At 46.6% G+C, this 18,279-nt stretch overlaps 1 protein-coding gene across 3 annotated transcripts in view; it reads left to right on the top strand.

The window, feature by feature from the left end:
• Positions 1-3,579: 3,579 nt before the first annotated feature.
• Positions 3,580-18,279, top strand: part of CLIP2 (CAP-Gly domain containing linker protein 2) — a 74,412-nt gene continuing 59,712 nt past the window's right edge. For 2 of the 3 annotated variants that reach the window (XM_030472325.1, XM_030472323.1), the window contains exon 1: positions 3,753-3,991. The gene's annotated coding sequence lies outside the window, so the exon portion shown is untranslated. Of the gene's footprint in view, positions 3,660-3,752; positions 3,992-18,279 lie in introns of those variants that run through there. The other variant, XM_030472324.1, reaches the window with a different exon arrangement.

Genomic DNA, 18,279 nt, shown 5'->3' on the forward strand with positions numbered 1-18,279 from the left:
GTCTGAAAGTTGACTGTAATAAAGGTGCACAGTATCTTCAAATATAGTTGCTTCTGCCACCACTCCAATCCCACAAGTACATTGGCAGGGCAAAGGGATAGATTTGGCAGGGATTTCTAGGCATGTGGTAGGGAAAAGACTGAAAGGATTCAACTCTGAAGCTTTTGTTGACTTCTGGGGTCTTGGTGTCACCACTTCATATGGCCTTTGAAAGGTACCTTTGGGGGAAAAGTGCAGATTGGGGCTTTAGGGACCATAACCTATTGGTACATGACAAATCAAGTGTCTCCTCAACTCTTTGGAGAGAGGAGCTTCTTTGCTGTTGGGTAATAAAATGGAACGATAATGGAATGCTTTGGCTGTCTTTATTCAAACAATATAGATAACAGCAAAACACAAAATGTTTCCTCGTTTTCATTTCCCTAGATGCATGTGTGAGTATTCCCTTGTTTTTTACATTACTTTATGTAATGCTTGCTTGCAGGATAATTTAAACAAAAACAGCTGTGAAGCTTTTTAGTGATCCCAACAGCTAATGCAAAGACTCGCCCAATCAGAATAATGCATCACTCAAGTGGAGACTGTTTTGACTATCTATGAGAAGCCACTTTTCAAAACAAGATGCATATCATGCCACATATAATAGGAGGGTAGTATACAGCAAGAGCTTTATCGGGCAAATGTGATAGCCCAGAAATGTCAGAGACTGCACATCATCCTTCTACACGTAATGGTTTCATTGAAAGTCAGGGTAAAATTAACAAGTCCTCATAGGCACTTAAGTGTCTCCTGTGCTTCTCCATGTCTGGGATCACCAGTGCAGGGTTGTTTGCCTGAAAATCATAGAATGGTTTGGGTTGGAAGGGACCTCAAAGCTCATCCAGTTCCAACCCCCTGCCACAGGCAGGGACACCTTCCACTAGAGCAGGTTGCTCCAAGCCCCTGTGTCCAACCTGGCCTTGAACACTGCCAGGGATGGGGCAGCCACAGCTTCTCTGGGCACCCTGTGCCAGCACCTCATAGGGAAGAACTTCCTTATATCTAATCTGAATCTCCCCTCTTTCAGCTTAAAACCATTCATTGCCCCTTGTCCTATCCCTACAGGCCCTTGTCAAAAGTCTCTTTCAGATTTCTTGTTGGCCCCTTTAGGTATTAGAAGGCAATAAATAAAAGTGGGGATTTTATTTTTTAAATAGTAGTGCTGCTCTGCTGAATGATGGGATTTCAACATTTATTTTCATCGTGAAGCTTTGTTTGTGAAAAGCAGGTACAACAAAAGCTGAGGGATAGCTCTGTGGGAGAGCACTTGATGGCAAAGACACAAATTCAAGTCTACGGGTACTTCAGTCACACCGCTATGGGAGCTCTGGCACTGGATGATCTTTCCTTCTCTCCCTGGAATTTCCCCTGAGAAAGTTTAGTCAGAGAGGCAGATTTGTCAAAATGATTCAAGGAAATGACTTAAGAGTTGTGAAATTTTTCTAGCTTCATCTTATTGAAACCGGCGGGCTCAATTCTCCCCTTGGTTTTGCATCAGCATTGCAGAATGCATGAGCATGAGGGAATCCTGGCTCCATGGTGTGCAGGTCTGCCTCTTCTTCAGGGAGCATCCCATGCTTGGCACAATGGCCTCGGATTGCAGGACACCCTGAGTCACTACTGGAACATAAAATATAATGGTCATTACAATGTGTGACTATTTATACACAGAGCCCTTGGGATGACTGAGTTTAAAAGAAGAAAACCACAAGTGCTTTTAACATCAAGACTTGTGCTGCTGAAATGGAGAAGCAATGAGCTGCTGCACATACCATGGGCTATTGGCAGGCAAAATACACCCCCAGATGTGCTGACCTTCATAGGGCTATAAATTAAACAATTATATGGAAGTTTTAGTAATAAGAACAATTTAGCATGTATAAGGTACAGCATAAAATTATGCAATTGATGAAAAATTAGAAGGTTTAACTTCTAAGCAGTTTGAAATCCTACCCTGAAGCACCCTAAAACATTAAAGCTTTAAATTTACACTCCTTCTTACAAAATGCATGGCTGCATATAATGCTTCTTGCTAGTCTCTCTGGAACCCATCGCATCACTCCATCACCGTTTTGATAAGGAAAGAAACTTGGACCCAAGGATACGAACTGGCAGAGCAGGAAAACCAAGTGTGAAGCTGGACAGAGAAGCGAGATGTCCTGTGGGAGTCCCAGCCTGATTCAATAGGCACCTTCTCCTCTAGTTCTTCTCCCGGTGGCATCCTGTCTCCCTAGGCAACTGCAGATTAGAGAGGAGATAAAATAGCTTGATTCCAGAACTGGAAAGCAATGACTGGAGCTTGGATGTAGGGAAAACGTCAGGGAAAGACAGCGAACTAACAGTTGAAGCAGAGGCGTCGGAGGCAGGTGCTTCAGGTTCTATTTTTGACTCAGACCAGCCAATTCACTTCTCTCTGCTTTGGCTTCTCCTCTACAAGATGGAAAATGAGAATTCCAGCAGCAGCCTCCTGGGTTGCCTTTCTGAGGCCAGGGCTGTCAAATCTTATATTCTGGGTGATGCACAGTTGACCTCAGCTTCGTTCTTCTCTCCTTTGCTGCCCTGCATCTCCTTCACTTGCATCTCTGCTGTGCTTTCCTGGGCCTATCCAGGGTGTACAGAGCAGAGTCACAGCAACATGTTTTGGGGCTGTGCAAGGTGGGACCTTCTTCTGTTACTGCATGGCCTGAGGGCTTCGACATAGCATCTGATATCCAAACGTGATGTGCTGCCCCTTGGATGATGTGGGGGTCTATAGAGCTGGTAAAGTACACTGAATGGAGCTGTGGCCCTTGCACTTCCACACCTCTCTGAATTAGATACTATTTCAGGGCATAGGCAATAAATAGGTGCTGGAGCGTTTCCAGAGAGGGGTAACAGAGCTGGTGAAGAGTCTGAAGCACAAGTCTGATGGGAATGGTTGAGGGACTTGGAGGGGTTTAGTCTGGAGAAGAGAACGCTCGGGGGGACAACCGAGCTCTCTACAGCTACCTGAAAGAAGGATGGAATGAGATGGGGGTCCATCTCTTCTCCCAAGTAATGAGATAAGGCAAGAGGAAACGGCCTCAAGCTGCGCCATGGGAGGTTTTTATTGGATATTAGGAACAATTTCTTCACTGAAAGGGTGGTCAGGCATTGGAACAGGCTGCCCAGGGCAATGGTAGAGTCACCATCCCTGGAGGTATTTAACAGATGTGTAGATGTGGCGCTTGGGGACATGGTTTAGGGGTGGACTTGGTGATGCTGGGTTAACAGCTGGGCTTGATCTTAAGGGTCTTTTCCAACCCAAACAATTCTGTGATTCTCCCACCCTGCTCCATTATATCCCCATCTAATGTCAGCCCAGCTACAGCTCTGGGCGTTACAGCAGAGAGGTGGTGAGGGACAAGTGATGATTATCAGCTGGGCCCACCCTTCCTGGCTCTGAATGAATGAATTTCCAAGGCTGCAGGTGCTTTCTCTTTGCTGCATTCCCCAGAAAATCCCTGGTAATTGGGCTCTCCTTCCTTCTAGGAAGCGCTGCCAGCTCCTCCTGTCCTATCAGTCAAAATCCGCTACGGCGTAAATTCAGGTGTGCTTCGAGACCGGACCGAGTGCCGCGGAGCAGGGAGCCCGAGCACAAGGTGCACTTCTCGCTTATTTCTGATGTTAAAGCTCTCATGTTGAGGGCTGCGGCCGGGAGGAGCCTCCGCGCTGCCTTTCCACCCTCCCACCCCGCTTCCGGCAGGCGCCGGGGACCGGCAACCAGGAGGATTTCAGCGCGGGGCGGCCCCTTTGTTCGCGCGGGCCGCAGGGCCCGGCCGTGCCCCGGGCCGGGAGCAGGGAGGGAGGGGCCGAGCCTCGCCGCCGCCTTCCCGCCGCGCTCCCGCCTCAGCCCCGCAGGGCGGGTCTCGGCGGCCGCCCGCCAGCGGCTGCAGCCTGCAGCGGCGCGGGGCTCCCCAGCCGCTGCCTGACGGTAAGGAGGCAACAAAGGAGGGGCGACGGCCGGGGGAGCGGGTCCGCGGTGCGCCCGGGAGAGGGCTTGGCGGCGGCGGAGCATTGTCCTTGGTCGGGGCGGGAGGCAGCGTCCTGAGGCGGGTGCGGGCGGTGCCGGGGCCGCGCTGGTCCCTGCAGCAGCGCCGGAGGCTGGGCAGAGCGCGGCTCGGAGGGGCACACACACGCCCGTGCACACGCACATACACCCACCCGCAGCTACAGCCTCACCGCCGGGCGCTGTGCGGTGGCGAACACCCGCCGGAGCCCCTGGAGCGGCAGGGCCTGTCGCTGGGAAGATGGAGCTGAGGGTGGGTGGCAGCATCCATCGCTCGGGGCCGAGCGAGTTTTGGGTTTGAAACGGGGGAGAATTCTCTTTTGTCTCCGAGAGACTGGACTTCTCAGTCTCCTCTCTGGGTTGTTGTTCTTCAATGGTACAGATATCGACATTAGCTGCGTACCGCAGGATTTGATGGGGTTTTTGTCTGTAGCAAGATGTGCTGCTGAGGAAGGCCCATCAGTGTCGGGCTGCTGTCATTTGCAGGGTGGATGGAGCGGGCTCTGCCTCTTGCACCTCCTGGTGCAAATCAGTGAATGGTCCAAGTGGGGAAGCATCCAGGGAAGGAGGCAGAGGCGTGTGTTATCTGCAGGGTGTCTAGGTGGGCTGCAGCAGCGTTTGGGAAGCGCTGGGAGACAAAGCAGTGTGTCAATGCCGACTGTTACTTGCTGCTCTGTTGGTTGTCAGTCTTACAGGCCTGCAAACCTTGTCTCAGGAACTCATCCTGCTGGGATGGATGTCAAGTTTCACCAGCCCATCCGTTACTGCTCGCTAGAAGTGTTTCCTTGAGGGTGACTTGTAATGTGAGATATGTTTGGGGTGCATGGCCATGTGTGTTTGCCTTAGTCTCTGCCTAGCAGTGCTCCAGGATGGCCCCTTTGATCAGCACGGGTCAGTCCTGCCCCATCATTGCTGGGGAGGTGATGCTTTAAACATGCTGCATCTGCCAGTTTTTAAACTGGGGTGTGGGATCTGACATTTTAAGACATTACCTGCCTGCTCTTACAGCCTGCCAGGGCTGGGATGGAGAGAGTCTGCATCAAACAGCTGTGTTCTCATGAAAATCTGTCACTGTGCCTGCCAGAAATCACTGAGAGTACAGGACTTCAAAGGTTCAGCTCTGAGACAAGCCCCAAGTTAAAACCTTGGCACCAGCCATTATGGGCACGTCAGAGAGAAGCTGTGCTGGAACCAGTCTGTCACCTCGGGAGCACTTGGGGGGGGCCCCGCCTTCAGTTAAGGGGAAACTGGTGTGTCTGAGGAGATGCTCTTAAGACAAGTATGGATTGGATTATCTGCTGAGGCTGAGGGTTGGTATGTGCTTCTCTTCTGTTTGGCTTCCTGCGGCCTCTAACCTTGGAAGCTGCCATCATTTACTCCAGCAAGTAGCAGTTCATGATGTTTCCTCTTTCTCCCCATTCGTGCTTCTGCTCTGGCAGAAGAAATGATGAAGAACCCAGAGGGGGATTTTCCAGTGTCAAGGGTGCAGCTGTGTAAGGGTACACATGCCAGTTCTTCTTCCCTTCTGTTACTGGGTGGTTAAAATGGGTAGGGGCGCAGGTTCCACCTCCTGAGGTTGCTGGTTTTATTTATCAAAATGCTTCCTTTATCCATGAAACTCAGGGAAAGAAATAGTTGGAGGGAGGGAGGGAGGTGTCATCATTCTGGTGAGGATGGGAGACAATATAAAAAGCAAGTTCCATCTGCCAGATACAGGGTGTCAGTGCCACTTTGCAGAGTGTATACAATGCATGGCAAGGTTTATGTACTGTTAAAGCTCTGGGAAAGACCAGGTACAGGTAGCTAGACCTAAACATGGCTTGTTGCTAACCTGCATTAGACATTGCTATGCACTGATTTAGAGAGATGTCTTCTAGGTATTTACAGAGAGATGTTTTTCATAAACATCTTTTATAAATACCTTGAGCCCCATTTCCCTCTCTATCTCACAAGGGGTCTGAGCACAAGAACAACCAAGGAAGTTGCTGATATGGGGCAAGAAAGCATATTTTTCCCCTTCTGCTCAACTGCTGAGTTAAAGACAGCCAACAATCTCTGGCTGTTGTTCTCTTATTGCTGTTCTTGTGATATTTACAGTAGAATTTCAGGTCTTGTTGGGGGAGCACCTTGGTACACTGATGGTACTGGACCATCAGTCCAGGCTGATGGTTGGACCCCAGCGAGACTTGGGCTTTGTTTTACTGGTCAGTTTTCTAAACCAACCAGATTAGGTAAGTTAATGAATCAAGCTGACAAACTGTCTAAGGTTGCTCCAGAAGCTCAGGTCAGAGAAAGAAATTGGATTTGGTCTTCCTGAGTCCTACTCTAATCCTGCCTTCTCCATGTGGCTGTCCTTCCCAGGGAAAGCTCTTGCCTCCGTGGCTGATACTGACGGAGAAACAGAGAAGTCTGTCAGTGCATTGATGTACAAAGTCTCTTTCTGCAGTACCACCATGCTCCTGGAGCATTTCCCCTTGCTCTGCTGAGAGGACCCTGTGTGCTGTGTTTGTCTTTTGTACTTTGTTGAGCTGCAGTGCTAAGCAGGACAAAGCAAATTGACTTTCCTTGTAATTGGATTTAATTTCTTACTCCTATATGATTGTGCAGTAGCTCTTGCTGTAGCTACCAGTGGAAAAATCACTTCATTGCATGTGACTCTGAGGCTGGCACCTTAAACTGATAGTTACTGTTATTCCTGAAAAACATCCTGAAGAAACCCTGTAAAACAGAACCACAATAGTTCTGCATCAGACTTTTTGGAAATCATTCCCATGCAGTGGCGTGGTTTTTCTTATCTCCTAAATGAGTGGAACTGTCTATACAATAGCCGTGGTTGTTTGAGAGACAGTGTAAGCAAAGAAAGACCAATGAAATGAAGAAATGAAACCAAACATTGTCATATATTGTTGTCATGGTTTAAATTATTTTACTTCAGCCCATGGTTGGAACTAGATGATTTTCAAGGTCCCTTCCAACCCAAACCATTCTATGAGATGATTCCATGATGGAATAAAATATGATGCTGACTTGAATTGGCACTGAAATTAGGTGAGCCTTCCCTTTCAGTGATTTATTTTATTATGCTGGTGTTTCCCCACCTGGGTAGTTGTAGAGAAAGGTGACACAGACAGTGGAATGCCCTGCTGTGGAATCTGAGCCAGCTGTGAGGTCCCATCTCCCCATCCCCATCTGTGCTGAAGCACAAAGGAAGTCTGAAGTTCTTGTTTAGTTTATTTTGGGAGTTAATGTTCTGAACTCTGCTGTTGATTCCCTTGATAGCTCCATTTGTGCCTGGGAAAGCCAAATGCTTCCTTTTGAAAAGTATTTATACTCTGTGTCGATAAAGTAAACACTTCAGAAAGACTTCCCCAAGTCCTTTGGTGGGCTGGATGTTCAGTGGTGCCTGATAGAGTCGAGCAATTCATCTCTGCTGCTGTTCCTTGAGTAATTTTTGGGGAAAATCTATCTTCTCTGTATTTCTTTCTCCCCAAATGGGTGTTGCAGTTCTGACCTCCTTTGAGGTCTGTGAATGAAATGCTCTGTGGATGTTGGAACTTTTTAATCACTTCTTGGTGCTTTTTAATCCCTCCCCTCTGCTCCCTCACATGGTTCCTTTCAAAAGATAGTGTAACTAGAGTTGTATTGCTTGGGCCAGAGCTCTTGGTCAAAATGAATCCTATTTTATTTCATGGTGTGGTAAAGACTGCATAGATGTTGGTTATGCTGGAAGGGCTTCACAACAAATTGGGGTGACAGAAGCTTCTAAGAGATCATCTGATCCATCTGTCCCAGGTTAGGTCCATCTTCATCCTTGTAATTCTGGACAGAGGTTTGAAGATTTTTATTCTTACAGAATAATGTGGACAATGAGGGTTTTTCTCCAGCCTCCCTGGCCAGTCTAGCTCAGTTAGAACTGCAGAGTGTGTATCTTCCCCTTTGTTTTGTTTGTTGTTGTTGTCACTTTGTATATCTGCCTGTTACTGTACAAAGGACCAGTACAAAGGTGTTTCATTGACAAAAGTAACACAATTTCTTCTGCAGCATGAACTTCATTGGCAGCACATCCTCTGGCGAGGCAGAGGAAGGCTTCCAAAGTGAGGCACCAGGTCCTGGCATAGGCACCAACAAAGGCTTTCTCTGGCTGGTCTGTTCTTTTTCTTCCTTTGACATATTCCTCCCCCATTATCTGTTGCATCATGCTCTGAAAACTCCTGTGTCTGCCAATTAGTGCTGGAAACTTTTCAGCCATCCTGACAGGCACAAAAAGCAGCTGCCTGGTGAAACAAACAGCACTTCCCATCCCTTGCATCCCTCCCATTTGTGACCTACAAGCACATCCCCTGGATGGAGATCAAACCTCCCCGGAAAGAGGCCTCTCCTGGAAGATGTGGAGAGGTCTTTATGTCATGAGATGTGTTTAATGGGCTTTTTAGCCTTATATTTGGCTGTGTGCTATATTACCTCAGTGGCTTCTGTCAGCCCTCTGTGTGAAGCCTATCCTGGTGATTTAAAGGCTGCTCCTTAGCTATATTTAGCATAAAGCTATTTGTTTTATAACTGAGATCCTTACTACACAAACTGGAGTAGGTCAGTCTGCAACCTTGAATAAGTGCATTTTTTTTCTCTGGACTTCTGTTTCCCAGCTGGTAAGCTTGGCACATTCTAGCTGATGACCAATCCACCAGCCATCCCTAATGGAGATTTAATGAGGGACAATATGGCACAGAAAGGCAGGCTTGTGTGGAATATGCTGCCAAGGCAGGAAAAGCTGATGTTTTGCCTTACACTGTTCATCTTTTACATACCTGTTTATGTAGTCTTGTAGTGGGATCTATGAAGTAGATTTTGAACTTGCTAAATCATAGAATCCCAGACTGGTTTGGGTTGGAAGGGACCTTAAAGCTCATCCAGTTCCAACCCCCTGCCATGGGCAGGGACACCTTCCACTAGAGCAGGTTGCTCCAAGCCCCTGTGTCCAACCTGGCCTTGAACACTGCCAGGGATGGGGCAGCCACAGCTTCTCTGGGCGCCCTGTGCCAGCGCCTCAGCACCCTCCCAGGGAATCTCTTCCATAGGAAAAATCTCTGTGTATGTATATTTATATATATTTCTACTAAATTGTATTGGCAATAATACTCCTGCAAGTTTAATCATGATGTCTCTGAAGTGTCTGCAAGAACTTCTCCCCTTTTTATCTCTGAATCCCTTCAAAGCGCTTTGTTTAGATGGTAGGAAGGTGTGGGAGCACTTCCAGCACTTCGACAGGCAAACGTCAAAGTCAGATGGTGCTTTTGGGTGATCATATGGTTCAGGTTTATGGAATGCTATGATATACTCTGCCTTAGGGTGCTGGAAGCATTGACTGTCATTGTTAGAAGAAGTTACAACTTGGATTTTGCTTTTCTTTTTTGGTTAAAACAGGACCAGTCTGCATTGGAGATCTCATGCCAGCACTCTATGGTATGATGTGCTCGGGCTGCTGCGTGTAGCTGCACTTTACTTGCTTGGCTAGGTGAGATTATATCTCGATCTCTGCACAAAATCATGACTGTGGTCTTGTCTGCATTAGAGGGGAGATTAGTGACGCTTTCTGTATAGAAACCTGTTTCTGCAAGGAGTGCAGGAGCAGCTGGGGACATGCAATGCCTCTAAAGCTCTGGCTAGAACATGTAGTGCTGCAGTACTCAAGGAGTGTGGTGGGTTGATCCATCTGCCTACCTGCATGCAGGCTGGGTTCACCCCGGCAGCATCACTCTTATCTCCAGAAATAGGAATCGTTACATCCCATTTTTAGCACTGATCCATCTGGCTGGACCTGTTCCTTTTGGCTGCCAGCATCTGTGCATCAAGCACTGCTTTATGTGTGCTTCCCAATGGCATGGGGTAGCATGTAGGGAGGAATGCTGATTAAAACCAGGCTGTGGAGCAATGCTGCTCTTGCAAGGCCTCTGTTGCTGCTGGAGAAGGCTGGGATGGACAGCCTTTCCCAGGTGTGTGCAGATGTGCCAGCCTCTCCTATTCCTGCCAGCCCAGCAAGTCCCACTGCAGCACGGGCAGGGCACCAGGCATGTTCAGTCTCTACACCTCCTTTGCAATCTGACTGTGTAGGATGGTGGTTGCTTTTTCCACCCCCCAGAAACTGTAATCTCTCACCTCCTCTGGTGTAACATCCTATGGTGCTGGGGTGGCTTAGTGTGTGGCTCAGTGCCTGGAGGCTTTGAGCTCAGAGCTCTATCTCTCTACATGTGGTGCAATCCAAAGTAGATGATGGCCTCTGCAAGGCAGGTCGTGAGGTGTGGGTGATAGGAACCATGAGACAGGAATGATAACATAATGATGTTGACAGGTAAGATCCAATTTGATACAACTTGCCAAAATTATTATGGTTTTGGTCATCGATGGGGATGTAATTTAATTAAGAGATATGTTCTTTCTTGTACTGTAACATTTGTGAGCTAATTATGGCTTTTCTAAGCACCTCTGTGTGGTGGTGAAGTAGGAAACTTCATGGTTAATACATACTGGCTGAAAGGAAGCTTCCTACACGACTGGCCTCCCTGTCTCCAGCACTGGCTGTGGTGGGAGCTGTGTAGGTATGTCGGTGTCAGCTGTGGTCTGGGGAAGTTACAGTGTTTGTAGAGAGGCTCAGGAGACAGCAGCAAGTAGTGCACATAGCCCACAGGTCAGGCTCTGAAGTGGGAGGCTGGTGAATCAGCAGGGAGGAGGAGGAGGGTGCTCCAGGGAACAACTGTATCCAGCATTGTTCTGCTGCTGCCAGTGCTGCAATGGGAACCAGGATGCTCGAGTGTGGGTAGAGGGGATGGGGTTTACACAGTGCCTTGGTGCTCTGGAGAGAGGGTGAGTTTGCACCTTCACAGCATCTTAGGTTTGGTGATCTTTGATCTTTCAATAGATACCAGTGGTGGGACCCTCCTGGTCTGTCACCCTTCTGTTGGCATATTGGTACTGTTATCATCTGTCTTTGTGCGGCAAGGAGTTTACTGACCACTGTGGAAGAAGGAAGCAGGAGCGCTGGCTGTCAGTGCTGCATCTCACCTGTGAGATGGTCTCTGTTTCCTTCAGCTTACCTCCTGTTGTATCTCTGCTTACTCTTAACAGTCACAGTGTGAAGGTGGGTTAGTTATTCTTTCAGCTTTTGGGAACATTTGCTTTGTTTGAAGGAATAATATGATGTTAGCTCATAGTATTTGGCATAGAGTTTAACTTGAGATGTTGCCTGGGATGCAGCATGCATTTTGGGTTGCCCATGTCTAAACCAGACTGAATTCAAGTCATGGAGGTTTAGAGAAGATCTCCTAAGATGAAATGGAAATGGGGAGTGCTCTATCTCAGGATCTCTCAAAGGGGAGAGCATTGCTGGGTCAAAATGATATTGTGAAGGTGGAGAAAGGGCAAAGCTGTCTCGAAGAGGGAGTTGGACACAATGGGAGAATGTCAGAGGGCAGAGTATGCAGAATGTGCAAAGGGCAGAGTAGCTCTGTGGGCAGAAGGTTGGCTTGACTAAATCTGGACTGGCAACTGGTGGGGGGTTCCCAGCCAGAAGAGGCTGAAATTGATGCTGCTGAGCTGCAGGAATGAAAAATCTTGTAGTTTTATAACTAAACAAAAGGAGTTGCATTAGGTACAAGGTAGGCCTTTTTGTCCTGCATCACTGCCTGAAGTGTCAGCAGCTTGTGGAGAGGCAGGGTCAGTTTTCCCTTAATGTGACATTGTGTTGGGATTCTTCTGAGGTGGTTTCTCTACTAGATGTTAAACTTGCAGAACCAATGGTCCAGGGCAAGGCTTCGCTCTTGTTCCTTCTATAGTGAGCAGGTCTCTACTGCATGCTGAATTGCAGTAAATGTGTGATTACATGGACGTGGTGCTTTCTTCTGGTGCACTTGAGGGTATGTGTAGATGTTGCTCAACATTAGTGGAGCACAATGGAGGCTTCAGGAGCCAGCCCAACATGTCCCAAGGTATTTTCTGTTACACCAATAATATGTTGCATTCCAATCCTATTTTCTTTGCTTTTAACCAAATTATCTGCAAGTTTAAACAGGTACAACTGCACTATCAGCAGACAGGTTGTCATAACACTGCTCTGAAAATGAAAACAGAATTCCTGGTTTCAAAGAACTTCAATGTGCAAAGAGAAAGAGAAGAAACTTGCAAGACTACTTGTTTCCTATTTTCAGCTCTTTGTTGCTCCAGCTTTTCAGTTACAAACCAAGGCTGGCCTGCAAAGAAGTTTTTATTGCAGGTGCAGGTTGTAAAAAAGACAGGTTAAAAATCAGGGCAGGAAGGACCTGGGTGCTATTTTTGTTTCATAATCAAAGTCCAGGGTAGAAGTTAGATTACAGAAGTGCACAAATCAAAATCTCTGTTAACCTGAGCACCAGAGAATAATGGATCAAGTGCTAGGGTGAACTTTAATGCTGCACTATATCAAGCAGTCAAAAGCCAGGAAATTGTAGAAGTTCATACCCTTCTGCTGCTCTGCACAGGGTGTGTAGCATGGCTGAGTTAATGTATAGCTCAGATTTAATTAAAGACATTGTTTCTCCAGTAGTAAAATACCAAGCCCTTATAATGGAATATGTTTTTGACCTCAGAGCGGCCTTCCAATGTCTGAAGGGGGCTACAAGGATGCTGGAGGGGGACTCTTCATCAGGGACTGTAGTGGTAGGACAAGGGATGATGGGTTCAAACTGAAACAGGGGAAATTCAGGTTGGATATAAGGAAGAAGTTCTTTACTGTGAGGGTGGTGAGGTGCTGGAACAGGTTGCCCAGAGATGTGGTAAATGCTCCATCCCTGGCAGTGCTCAAGGCCAAGCTGGACAGAGCCTTGGGCGACATGGCCTGGTGTGAGGCATCCCTGCCTGTGGCAGGGGGGTTGGAACTGGATGATCTTAAGGTCCTTTCCAACCAAACCATTCTATGTATCATCTTTCCCGCACTCTGCCCTCCTCATGTTACTCTTCCAGATCCTACTTATGACACTTTCTGTGAATCGGCTGCTTGGATTTTGTCAGAGCCCCTTGAATAGTAGAGAAACCTTTAATGGGCTTCAGTAGGCATTGGATGAAGGCTGAACTGACCTGGAGGACAGCACTTCTGAAATCTCTGTGTACGTTCTGTTCCCTTCCCATGGGAGCTGTGCAGCTTTGGTGTCTTGCCCTATGTTTTCCTGTAAGGACACTGTCCCCTGCCCCCAGGGCTTAACTCCAGGGAGCAGAAACTCACATAGATCCAAGCCCATCCCCAGGATTTTTCCCACAAATTAGAGCTAGTTTTGCTCTGCAATTAGTGCCAAATTGTTGCTATCTCCTGTGTCAGTCTTCAGCAGGCGTTTTGCCAGCATGGGGAGTGTGAGCTCATCAGCAAGCCCATAATTACTCCCTAGTTTGTATGTGATAACTTCCTTGAATGGCCTTTGTTTCTTGTGTTTTGGTTGGAGTTTTCCCCACTTTGCCTCAGGTTTTGCATTGTGGTTTTTAGAGTACAGTGGGATGTTTTTGCATGTTCTTCCTTTAGTAACCATTGGTTTATGACTAAACTAGTCTATCATAATGGATAAACTAGCTTAAATATGGAAATTTGTAACTAAAAGGCCTTTGGGCTTTCCCTTTGCATTCTGTGCTAATTATTATAAAACTGGAGTGAGAGAGACAACTAAACACAAGTTTTTTTAGAGGTTAACCTTTCAGACCTATAAGGGAGACTACATGGTAACAACAGGGCTTTATGGCTGAAGAACCTATGTGAATTCAACTGCAAGGGAGGGAAAAAAACCTGATGGCTGATAGGATTTTGGGATCCCCTGGTTTTTCCTGTGTGTAAGTGAAGGCAGTATGCTCCTTTCTTTCATTCCTGTAGTACTCTACCTCCATTCCCTTTATGGGGGAAGGAAAGGTTTTCTTGGGAGAGGACTCTGACCTTAATTAAGAATGAACATCTCTTATTTCCTCTGTACGTCAATTAAGCAAAAGGATTTAATCCTGATCTGCCATGTGCTTCAGGAACGGGTTTCTGATTGCTTGTTGGAAGGAGTAACTAATGGGAGAAGTGAGAAGGCAGTGGTATGATTGCCTTGGATCGGATGGAGCATCTTAAGGAATTAAGAGATAAAATTGCCTTTTCTTCTCAGCATAATCTCTGCCTCTATTAGCAAAGCTGCAGTTTGGCTTTATCAGATCCTGTCTCTGTGTTGATCGGATTCATTTCCTGTCCCTCTCGCAGAAGACGCAGCGGTTTGAGCCCAGCCTTGGATTTTGATTTCAAGGCAAGCTTCTGTTCTTAAAATCCTTAGCCCTGTCTTTGCAGCATGGCCAGTGTTGTGGGGTCCTGAGCATGGGACACCAAATCTTTTCCTGTCCTTGCCTCTGGCATGCAGTCTATTATGTATCCTGGAGCAGTGGCTCTAGGAGGTAGAGCTGCTTTGCCTGAAAATCTCATTTTCTTGAGGGTTGGGAAGGTGCAAAAAAGCTTGGAAGTAGGAAGAGGATGCAACCAAAATGCTCTGAAATAAGAAATTATATAACCTTACGTAACTTAAGAAGAAAGGATAAATATCTTTAGGCCAGTAAAGGTTTTGTATAAAGCCTAATAAATGAATACCAGAGCTGGCACTGAAAGCTTTTTGCCCTTATTCTGTGTGCTTGTTGTTGAAGTGAGTGCAGAGCTCCTCCAGCCATCAGTGGACCAGATTCTTTAGCAGTTTGTTTTCAGGAAGATGCCAGGCTTCAGGTATCACTGTAACCATTTGCAGTGCCTGATGCTGAAGGTTTCTGCAAGCAGTAATGCCGATTTCAGTGGGAGATCCTGCATGAGGAGTGTGACACAAGTGAGTATGAATTGCTGGAACAGGCAGCTGTGGGTCTTGTGTGGAGCAGGGTTGTTCTTGGGCAGTGCTAAGGTAGGTTCACTCTTGTCCAGAGTTCCAGAGGCTCTTGAATGCTGGAGGATGGGGACCAAACTCAGAAACTGCTTCAGGGCTCTGAACTCTCTGAAATACAAAGCCAGAACATGGGGTGAAAATTAAGTTCCTGCTTTTGTGTTTAACTCCCCTGAAAGTGCATGCAAAGGATGTGTTGAAACCAAAGCTGGTTTCAACTTTGCTTGACCTTCTGTTGGACCTTCCCCAGCTATGCTTTGTGTGGCAGCATGTGGGATTGTCTCCTTCCTGAGGAGGCTGGGGATTTACCTTGCAGGCATATAATTCCCTTTCCATTACTCTATATGGAGTTGCTGTTATTACCTTGTTAGAGCAGCTGCAGACAGGATTCTTGGTCTTCCCAAGCTGTGTCTTTATTACTAATGCAAGAATCTGTGCAGGTTTCAGCCATACCACCACATCTTCTGATAGCCCTGGAAGGGGCTGGAACTCTGCTTGCAGGCATGCTGCCATAGGGCTGCATCCCAAGCACTGGTGTTCCCAATCCTTAGCATAAACATGAGGAGACCTGGCACAGTGTTTTAAATAATGGCACAAATTGCTTTTCAAAAGAATATCTTAGAGAGAAGTAGGTGAAACCAGAAAGACTTTATTGTGCAAGCGTTTCCCTATCCCAACTGTTGTCTTTGAAGTCACTGATTATTTGCATGAGTCAAGATTGTCGTAAGGTGTTTTACTGCTTCTCTGCATTGTCTTTGTTTATCATTAACCTGCCATACAACGTGATAACCTTGATTTCCTTCAGTCTGATGACTAGATACTGTTCTTTACCTTCTTTTCATAGGACCTTGTCCTGAAAAGGTATGTGCATGTCTGACTGCAGACTTCACATTTCATTTCTTACATGTGGATTTCCAAAGTTAGAAAACCAGAAACCTAAATTTTGGTACTTACTTTTAAATTCTATACTTAATTTTAAGAAATAAGGAGTTATTTCCCCACAAAATATTGCATATACTCAACTGTTACAGCAGTGCTCAGATACAGCTGGTCTAAATGCCACTCAGGTCTGCATTCAGAACGAATTCCCTGTGCCTTGCCTAGGGTTTTGTGTTGGGTAAACACTTTTGTATCCAGATCCGTCCAGAAGGAAGCACCAGGCACAAGATGGGATTGGGGCCAGCTCAGTCTGGTGTCTGGAAGGCTGCTCCTGTGTCTTGCAGTTGCTTCACTCAATATGTTGAGGTGAACAGATCCTTAGGGGGTTTTCTTCTGGGAGTCTGCTTTGTTGCTTACATCCATCTTGAATGGGATGGTATTCCACATGGCACGTAAGTACTCCTGTGCCTTGTTGAGGGTAGAAGGGATGGATGAAGCAGAGAAATTTGCTGCATTGACCAAGGCTGACAAAGGTTTTTGCTTCCAACCCTTGTTTTGTTACTTCTCTACCACATCTGAGAAATAACTGAAACCTCAGCACCTCCAGTTGTTTCTGTTTTTAACCTGTGCTGTTCTGATGCCTGGCCAGCCTTGTGGATACTTGAATATCCAGATATATTGCTCCTGGTGAAAGATGTTTTTGGGATGTATATCTGTACTTAAGAACTGTTCCCCTTTTTGAATCTGAGCCTAGATGACTCAGATCCAGCTGAGCCCCCTTTTCTCATGGAAAGATGGAGAACAGAAGATTTTGGTCATTTGAAGCAGGCTTTCATATTGTGCATTCCTGGGATGCTTTTTGTGGTTGTGGGAACAGACAGAACCATTCATCTCAGTATGAAAAGATTGCAGGAAGAATCTAGCAGAGAACTAGCAAAATCCTTGTAATCTGTGTCATCTTGGGAGAGGAAGAAAACAAAAATAAGCAGAGCTGGTGGCCCCAGAGTATCCACAGGGGCAGATGGAGGTTTTTTTGTGCTGCGTATGGAGAAAGTCACATTTCCATGAAGTTATACAGGGGGTCAAAACTTCCAGCTTATGCAGGTAATACAGGGAGTAGGAAGGAGAAAATGGCTCATGTGGTTCTTACGCCACTTGTGGCATCATATTTGCCTGCATCCTGCGTCTACTGCTGGAAACAGGTTTTTGAGAAGGGCTTTCTCTGTTAACAGGCGCTGTTGGATGCTGAGGCCACAGTACAGGAGCTCAGGCCAAGTTATCTCTAATGGAGATCCTGGCCTATGTCCCAGGCCAAGGCTGTTTCTGCATCACAAAAGCTGCATCACTTGGTCGGGAGCTGGTGTGTGACTTGGATGGTTCTGGGTGAAGATGACCTAATGGTGTAATTCAGAAGGGCTGTGTGCTCAGAGCTTCCTAAAAATCAGCTCATACGTTTTTATGTTGAAGTAGGGGAGAAACCAGTGCCAGGGAAGGGGTATCTGTCCCTAGCAGCAGCCGTAGACTTCTTTAAAGTGTCCCAGACATTAATCTTATCTATATATTTCTAACCAGCTGCATTTATAATAAAAATTCCTCAAGTTCCTCCTCACTTCCCTGTGTGATAATGAGAGTGCAGGTACACGCTAAAGCAGTTGTCCACGTTTCCTGGCTTTGGTCAGTCTGCAGCTTGTGGAGATGAGAATGACACTTCAGATAACTCCTCAGGCTTCCCTGTGAGCCAGCATGCAGTGAGTGTTGTGGGGCTGCGGGTATCTGGCTGTGATGGAGGGTGGCACTTCAGCAGTTTTTGACTCTGGTATGTGGCATGGACACCCCAGGGAGCGTGGCCATGAACTAGCTGTGGTGATTGTATTGCAGGATAAAAGCAGCTATCTGTTCAGAGAGTAGTGTAATTAGCAGCCTGTGGAGTTCATTTGTTTTTCAGCAATAAGATGTTGAAAGCAAATGTGTTTGCATAAAGATTTCTGGTCGAAAGCTCTCTGCAGTGGGAATGCACTTCCTCTTATTTCTCTCCCCCTGTGTAAAAATAAAATCCAGGCATCCTGAGAAGGAGCAGAGCATCACAATATCCCGTGACCTGTGTGGCCAGCTGATCCTCAGGGATAATGGGTAGTGGAGGGAGAATGAACTGAAGTTCCCTGGCTCTTCACAGATGAGCAGCAAAATAGAGGAACAGACTAAATTCACTGTCTCCCTAAAGTGTATGTGGTTCTGACTGCAAAGACAGGGATCCAGAAACTCCCTCTGACAGAGGCCTGAGAAACTTTAAAATGTTTTTATTTTCTGGCACTCTTTCCAGCTCAAATTCTTCTCTAGTTCTGTTTTATCTTTCCCCTGTGTCATTTTATCCTTCTCTCATCCACAATTCTGCCTGTGAATTCAACCAGCCATCATGTTTTATCTGGAAGAACCAGC

The sequence above is a fragment of the Strigops habroptila genome (assembly GCF_004027225.2).
Source record: "Strigops habroptila isolate Jane chromosome 13 unlocalized genomic scaffold, bStrHab1.2.pri S16, whole genome shotgun sequence".
Classification (NCBI taxonomy): domain Eukaryota; kingdom Metazoa; phylum Chordata; class Aves; order Psittaciformes; family Psittacidae; genus Strigops; species Strigops habroptila.